The 8311-nt window shown below is 44.8% G+C and overlaps 1 protein-coding gene and 1 long non-coding RNA gene across 4 annotated transcripts in view; one reads left to right on the forward strand and one right to left on the reverse strand.

Annotated features, from left to right (window-relative positions):
* Positions 1-3625, reverse strand: part of GLOD5 (glyoxalase domain containing 5) — a 39477-nt gene extending 35852 nt beyond the window's left edge. The window contains exon 1 of one of the 3 annotated variants that reach the window (XM_057719372.1): positions 3592-3625. The gene's annotated coding sequence lies outside the window, so the exon portion shown is untranslated. Of the gene's footprint in view, positions 1-1992; positions 2042-2086; positions 2220-3591 lie in introns of those variants that run through there. The other 2 variants (XM_057719371.1, XM_057719373.1) reach the window with 2 other exon arrangements.
* On the forward strand, positions 1240-4934 carry LOC130842683 (uncharacterized). The gene is made up of 3 exons (XR_009050511.1): positions 1240-1444; positions 3126-3460; positions 4141-4934. It is a non-coding gene; the product is annotated as an uncharacterized LOC130842683 (long non-coding RNA).
* Positions 4935-8311: the final 3377 nt, after the last annotated feature.

Genomic DNA, 8311 nt, shown 5'->3' on the forward strand with positions numbered 1-8311 from the left:
TGTCTCTCTGTAAAAGGAAGCCAATGTTTAGTAATTTATGTTTTAGTATCTTATTTTATTTGGGAATGATCCAGCTAGTCAATAAGCTCTCATCACTTAATTTAGGGCAACTCCAGAATCTCAAGTTACCAGGATCTGGAGAGACTATTTTAAGTAGATATTCCTAAAGCATAATTCTTGACAGGGTTTATCTAAAAGCTTTTATCTCGTTTATATTTTCTTTCCTCAGAAGTTTTTTTTACATCAGGTTACTTTCCATGCTGACAAATTTATAACAGATATAACAAAACTTTATTTAGCTTATATTACATCTAGGCACAATAAAAATTTATATAAAAATTACACTTAATGTTGATGACTCTAAAACATGTCTATATTAATCAAACCAGCAAGCTTAAGCCGTATTCAATTTTAGATATCAGTTTAGTACTGAATTTTCCAGAGTTCATGAACCTGAAATTCATTCTGGTCAGATTATTTTCTATTTCTGAGTATTTATAAGTGCTTAATAATAATTTTTAAAGGCAATTAGAGCTCTTTTATGAATTCTTTTGGCAATACCATACACCTACAACGAAAATATAGATACATATGAACACACAAACAAACACAGAGGCCTCATAATTCTCATTCTAAAATTTCAGTACTGAGTCAGGTACAACATAAAAGCCATCAGTCACAAGGGGTCGGATTTAAATTGGCTTCTAGCAGATGGAACAAATCGAGGTCACCTATCTAGGTGGCTAAACCCTTTTACTATTTGCAGAAAAGACACTTAGGATTTCTATTTATCTTTGGCAAGTCAAGTTTTAAATTATTTTATTTTAATTTTTTTGCATTCAAAAAGATAGCAGAGAGACGTGTTCCTTAGATGACCAGATAAGACATTTACTTCTCAAAGGTACAAGCAAGTTCCTCCTAAGATGACTTTGTCTCCCCTTTGTTGACAAGTGTAATTTATTTCTTTGACCAGGAAGGAGAGGGGCGCACACGTAAAGGGCCTTGTCTTAGGGCCTAATAACCTAGGTAGCGCTGATGTCGCCACTCCTGGAAAGCCCAGTGTTCCCAGACAGACAGCACGATTACGTGCCTCCCTGAAGATGGCCCTAATCATTAAATGTCTCAGGGAGACAGGGCTGAAAGGAGGCGGTCCCTTGTAATGGGGTTTGCAGAGGAATAACTTCAGGTGGGGCTCCGGAGGGGGTCTGGGGTGGTTGACCCTCTCGAGGGCACTGAGCAGGCGGAGGAGCAGTATGTGTACTCCTCGCCTAAGTGAAGAGCCTGAAATCCTTGGGGAATCAGGGGATTATGAAGGAAAGGTGACAGAGGAAGGCAGCCTCGTAATGAGAATCCAAATGTATACAAGAACACATCAGAGTGTACCGCTCCACACGGACCGGCCCAGGGGACCTAGAGAGAGGTGCAGATCTGTCTGGCAAAAGAGGTAAGTCTTTTGGGTAAACCTAATTCCTCAATAAGTCGGCTCAAAGAGTCAGCTGACGGAAGGGCAGAGTGAGCCTTAAAATTTTAAGAAAACTTTGGCAGAGGGCTCCAGGGCAAAAGGGCCATTTGGACATGCACAATTGCTAAATCAAATCAGTAACCAATTCCCCCCTGTGTCAATGACTCAAAGACAAACAAGGATGGGTGTCCCCTCCGAGGAGAAGGCCATTCAGGTGCCCACCTGGCTGTGTCCCCATGGGGAGCTTAGGTGCCTCTTAGCTTTGGCGGGTGGTATAGAGTCCCACTTGAATCTGACTCGTAGAGAGGGACTGGGTCCCCCAGAGACGGATACCACTCTGAGCCATATGAGGTCACCACGGAACCGCAGGTTAGGGCCCACTCGGACTCTGTAGCCACGAAGGCCGTGGAGCCACACAATCGCCCCGGAACGAGGACGAACCAGGGCACTCACTCACACACACATTCACACCAGAGTCTATCACAGTTCCTCCCCTCTCTGGGAAGGTCCCTGACTGGTGGTCTTCTTACTGAAGACCGTAGGAGGTGATCAAGCTCCTCTTCCGTCCGGAGACGGGACCTGACTGGGTTCAGTGCCTGGGCTTAGTGCCCCCGGGAATCTTACCTGGTCCTGCGACCAATCCGGGTGAGCTGGTCCGCCTCTCTAATGAGTCCGGTCGGGCCCGGCCGTCCGGAGAGTTGGAGCTCCGGTCCGACAGAGAACCCGGAATACCATCAGGTGGCATGCCTCCTCTTTCGTCTCGGAGCTCCTTCACCCCGACCCAGCCGAGCCACCGGTCAGGCGGCTCAAGGGGCCGGTGTGGTTGGAATCTCGCTGGGTCCTCCAAAAATATTGCAGAAAAAAACTGATCCCACGAGAAACCAAGCACAACACTTGGAGAGTTGGAGAACTCAGGTTAATTGCGCCGGCGGACCCAGATGAGCTAATGCTCCAAAATTCTGGGGCCCCATTTCAGGGGAGTCGTCTCCTTATATAGGTTAAAACATACAGCTATAATTGGTACAAACTGATTGGCTACAAATTACTACAGGTCATGGGCAGCTACAACAGCACAGGAGTTGCCATGGGTTACACACATGGTAGGGGGTCCTAACAGGAACTTGTAGGAGCCGGACATTCCATTCCTATCAGGACTAAGGTCCCAATTTGCATTCTCATATTGGTTGCAGGTTGAAGTTAATGGTCACTTAACAAGTCTATGTGCAAAGGGTCTCAAACAAAGGCTTGGGGTGGGTGCCTGAGAGCGAGACATTCTTCCCTTATCTGATCACTCTTAGTAATTCATTTTACTGTTTAACTGAGAGTGGCGAGCAGGTCTTTGCAAGATAGAGGAGAGTAAGCAATTACAAGTATGGAAGTTTCAATTTCCTCATCAAGAACACATATTTAGAAGTGGAACTGCCAGGTCAAAGGAGTCATTTATTCAACAACCCCGCCTTTGAGCACCTACTGTGTATGGGGCACAGTTTTAGGTGCTGCAGAGACACAGGGAAACTAGAAATCCACATACACCCTGGTGGTACCGCCATTCTAGTGGGAAGAGCCGTCATTTTTTATTTTGATAGATGCTGGCACACAAATTTACACTTCCATTAGTGGCATCAGAGGAACGAATGCCTTTTCTTTTTTTTTTTTTTTTTAGAACGAATGCCTTTTTATGGGCCAGAGTTCTGCAACAAGCGGTCGGCTCTCAGCGAGATCATCGGAGTATGGGGCTAGAATGGTCTCTTGAGGGAAATGTGAGAGGGAGGGGGATGGTACATGGGTAGGGGGAGGAAGATATGAAAGAGAGTCTATTTAGTTGTTTTGGCATGAACCAAAGACTGAATGATCCTTAGGACATTGACATGAAACAGCCTTTTTGGGGTCTCACACACAAAGAGCCTGAGGGCTGGGAATGAAGAGTTAATGATGAGACACTGCAGCTCCGGGACACACCATTGCGCGATGCAGAGATGGAACAGTCCGCTCTGGGAGGTACCACGGGGGTGGGGGTGGGGGTGGGGGGTCGTGTATTTTGGAAGAAACCACTGTATGTGAGGGGACACGAAAGATCCCGCGGGTACATCGGCCCCTACCCCAGACGGAGAGAATGGCGATGCACTGACCGGCCTCGGCTCCGGGGGCCAGGGTGGGGGGAACCCCACCCTCAGCCTAGAGCCTCCACCTATCTGGAAGCCGCCATCTGGTCCAGCCTGGGTTGGCTCTACCGATTCTAATCAACAGCGGGGGTGTGGAGTGGGGAAGACCGCAGAGCGATGATTGGCTCCTGGATGAGTAGGGCGGGATCAAACCCTTCCCTCAGTCCTGATTGGTCGCCGCGAGATTGCTTACCCAAGCTCTTCCAGGGTACCGAGATTTTCCGGAATCACTTAGGGGCTGCGAGCTCTGTCCTCCGGCTCCGGGCTGCCATTGGCTACTGGTTCGGCGCAGGCGCTATGGTTCCCGACTTGGTGTTCGGGGTTGCTGAGGCAGGGCTTTGGCTACTGGAGACTGTGGGTTCGAATCCCATTTAGGAACTTCAGTTTGCGCACCTGTAAAAGAAGCTGGCATTATTGGCTGGCACAGAATGTGTCGGGTAATCTTTTCTATTCTCTTCTACCTGTTCTTTCTTTTTTTAAAACAATGTTTATTACGTCCCATTATATTGATTTCAGGATTCACTCACCATTCACAACAGCACTGAGAAAAATTCTTCTCCAGCGTTCCTGACATCGTTGTATCAGGCTGCCGTTGTAGGTCTGAGTCCTGCAGAGAAGATTCAAGGCGATCTCATGATCCTCCTCCAAGCCATCCCCTCCTCCCCGCGGAGAGGATGACTTGGAGGTTTCCTGGCCCCTCTGGACCAGGCCTGACTCGGGATGTGTGGTGGTGTGTGTGCAGGAGTAGGGTGAGGGGTTGGGCCATAAATGACTAGAGAGCAATGCGTAATTTTATGCTCTAGGTTAGAGGAGTGTGTGGCAATTAAAGGAGAATTTTGAAGGGGGGCAAGACTTAACTCAAAGGAGTAAACTTTTTAATGATGGGATTTTAAGCATCAGGCGGGAGAGGTGTTTGAGTGTAAGTGAGTAGGAGGAAAGTGGTTCTCAAGTCAGTCAGCTCATAAAGTAGTTATTATATGCTGTGTGCAATTTGAGGAATTGTGTCCAGAATGTGAAATCTCATTGTTTGGAATCTCAATTCAGGGCATGACATCTATGAGCAGACAGTGAAGTCTCTCAGCTGTTTTGGGGGTCTGCGTCACAGGGGTTTAGGTCTTCCAGATGTTTGTGGATCTCTGTCCCAGGGTGTGAAGTCTCTAAGCTGTTTGAGAGTCTTTGTCCTTGGGTATGCCTGGTTTTTTTTTTTCCCTTAAAGTTGAATTTCATTTTTGTTTTTTGGCATTTCTCTGACTACAAAAGGGGCTTAATATTGTTTTTTGAGCTTGTAAAACGATGTATATAAATTTTATAAAGTCCCTTTTATGTCCTTTGATCTTTTTTCTTTTAAAAAGTTATTTTAAAATCATTTTAGACTTAGAGAAAAATTGCAAAAATAGTGCAGAGTTCTTGTATACCCTTTGCCCAGCTTCCCCTAAAGAACTTACATAACTGTAATACAATTTTAAAAGCAGGAAATGAATGATACAGTTGTTCATCAATTTGGTGTGTGTCCAAGGTGTGAAATATCTGAGCTCTGTAGACCCAGAGCTCTCTTGAGGTCTGTGTCCCATGCTGTGATATCTCTGTGCATTTGGTGTTTGTTTCTATATGCTAGGTTTTTTATCTTCTTGGTGGTCTCTGCTGCAGAGAATGATGTCTTTGACTTATTAGGGGTCTCTTGAGGGCATGTCTTCTCTGAGCTGTTTATGCTTCTATATTCAGGGTGTGAGATCTTTGAGCACTTTGGGAGTCTATGTCCAAAGCTGTGTGTACACTCAATTACTTTTTATTGGTCTTTAATCAGAGATTCTGAGGTTGGTAAGTACTTTTGGGTTCTGTATGTAAGGCAGGGTTCCTCAACCTCTGCACTATTGACAGGGTGTTTTTTTTTTTTTTTTTTTTTTTGGATATTGCTGAAATTTATTATGTAAGTGAAAACAGACCACAAATCTTCGGATTATGATATTCTAGATGAATTTTCCCCAAATCAAGAATAAGTGGATATGTATAGCATAGGGAACTCTATTCTGTAATAACCTATATGGGAAAAGAATCTGGAAAAGAATGGATATATGTATATAACTGAATCTCTTTGCTATACACCTGAAACTAACACAACATTGTTAATCAACTATAATCCGATATAAAATAAAAGGTTAAATTAAAAAGATAAACTGTGTGAAAGAATAAGAAAAAAAACCTCTGTATTTTAAGCCAGTGTGAATAGATTTGTTATTCATAGCAGAATTAAATCAGCCATTAAACTTAAAAAAAATAATAAAAAAATAAATAGGAATACACTAAAAAAAATAACTGGATAAATAATACATTTTTCAATTGAAATATAATTGACCTGGGCTTCCTAGGTGGCGCAGTGGTTAAGAATCCGCCTGCCAATGCAGAGGTCACGGGTTCAATCCCAGCTCCAGGAAGATCCCACATGCCGCAGAGCAACTAAGCCCGTGTGCCAAAAAAAAAAAAAAATATATATATATATAATTGACCTATAACACTATGTTAGTTCCAGGTGTACGGCATAATCATTCGCTATTTCTATACATTATGAAATGATCACCATGCCCTACTGACATTTTGGATTGGAAATTTTTTTTTTATAAAGTTATTTATTTATTTATTGGCTGCGTTGGGTCTTTGATGCTGCACACAGGCTTTCTCTAGTTGCGGTGAGTGGGGGCTTCTCTTCATTGTGGTGCATGGGCTCCTCATTGCAGTGACTTCTCTTGTTGTGGAGCACGGGCTCTTGGCACGTGGGCTTCAGTAGTTGCGGCACATAGGCTCAATAGTTGTGGTGCATGGGCTTAGTTGCTCTGAGGCATATGGGATTTTCCTGGACCAGGGCTCGAACCCATGTCCCCAGCGCTGATAGGCAGATTTTCACCACTGCGCCACCTAGGAAGTCCCTGGAAAACTCTTTATGGAGGGCATTGTAGGATGTTATATTCATTTGTTAGGGCTGCTGTAGAAAATAGTACCGCAAACTAGGTATCTCAAAAAACAGAAATTTATTTTCTCACTGTTCTGAAGGCTAGAAGTCCAAGATAAAGATGTCAGTAGAGTTGGTTCCTTCTGAGGGCTGAGAAGAAGAATCTGTTTCCATGCCTCTCTCCTAGCTCCTGGTGGTTTGCTGGCAGTTTGATGTTCCTTGGCTTTTGCTGCATCACCCTGATCTCTGCCTTCATCTTCACATGGCGTTCTCCCTGTGTGTGTGTGTGTTTGTGCCCAAACTTAACCTTTTTTATAAAGACACCAGTCATATTGCATGAGGGGCTCACCCCACTCCCGTATGCCCTCGTCTAACATCTGCAATGACCCTGTTTCGAAATAAGGTCACATTCTGAGATCCTAGGGATTAGGACTTCAACACGTGAATTTTGAGGGGACACAATTCAACCCATAACACATGTTTAGCATAGAAAGAAAGGAAAGGAGGGAGAGAGGGAGGGAGCAGCCCCCAACATCCAGAAGCTGTCCTGACACTCACAGGTAGGCTATGTTATTCTCTTATTAGACATAAACAATCTCACAGAATACTAACCTCAGACAAGGTTATTCTGAGACCATGCTAAAATGAGACAAAGCAAAGCCACTTTATAATGTTGTCTAAGCATAGACAAAAACAAGTTCGCTATGCCACCCACAAGATACCAAATATTCTCCTCTCTTGGTTAAAATGAGTAACTGCTACTCCTCTTATCAATTTCAGCTTTATCCTTACTCTAGTCTGGCATCCCCATGGATTTAAAGGTTTGCTGAGATACCCAATCAAAATTGCCCTCACTTTCTGACAGCATCCAATCTAGAGTGAACCCCCACTTCCTTAGACCCTTCCCCAAACCACTCAACTGAAGCCCAGATTCTATGACCAGTTCTTTTGAACACCCTCTTACCAAGATGTCCTATGGTTCCTCACTGCAACGAGTAATACACCCAACTTGTTTAACTACAGGTATGTTCCAGGGGGTGAGGGTCTTTGGCTAAAGGGCACCGACAAGCAGCATCCCTGACCTCCACCCACTAGATGGCAATAGCACTTCCGCCCTCCCAGCCTTGACAACCAAAACTGTCCCTAGATATTGCCGCATATTCATTCTCTGGGTGCTAAGATATGAAGTGTTTGAGCAGTTAGGGGTCTTTGTCTGAGGTTTGTGTTCTCCAAGAGATGTTTGGGTCTGTGACTCAGGATGTGAAGTCTCTGGTTTGTCTCAGGGCCTCTGCCCCAATGTTTGAAAGCTCTGAGCTTTTTGGGGTGCTGTGTCAGGAATGAGTGACCTCATCATATACCAAAATCCAGACATGAGGTGTTTGTGGCACCCCCTCCATCCCTGGCCACATGCCAGTTTAGAAAGGCGGTGAGAAGTGGGGGTCCCGTGATTAGTTATGAACTCCTTCACATGGATTCACGGCAAGCCTGGCTTCCTCGTCTAGATCATGAAATATAGGTGGTCAGCTTCCTTCAGAACCTCTGTCTTGCCCTTCATTCTGGAGGTCACAAGGTCTCCTTTGACACTCTTTGTGGAGATCATGCTGTAGGGAGTTATTTGTTGTGTCTCCTGACACCAGCCCCAGAGTGGAGACCCCAGTCTCTCAGGATGGACATTGCTCAGATGGATGTTGGGGTCCATCTCCCCTCAGGCCTTGTTCACACCCAGTACTACCAGTTCACACC

This window comes from Hippopotamus amphibius, chromosome X (genome assembly GCF_030028045.1).
Source record: "Hippopotamus amphibius kiboko isolate mHipAmp2 chromosome X, mHipAmp2.hap2, whole genome shotgun sequence".
Lineage (NCBI taxonomy): Eukaryota > Metazoa > Chordata > Mammalia > Artiodactyla > Hippopotamidae > Hippopotamus > Hippopotamus amphibius.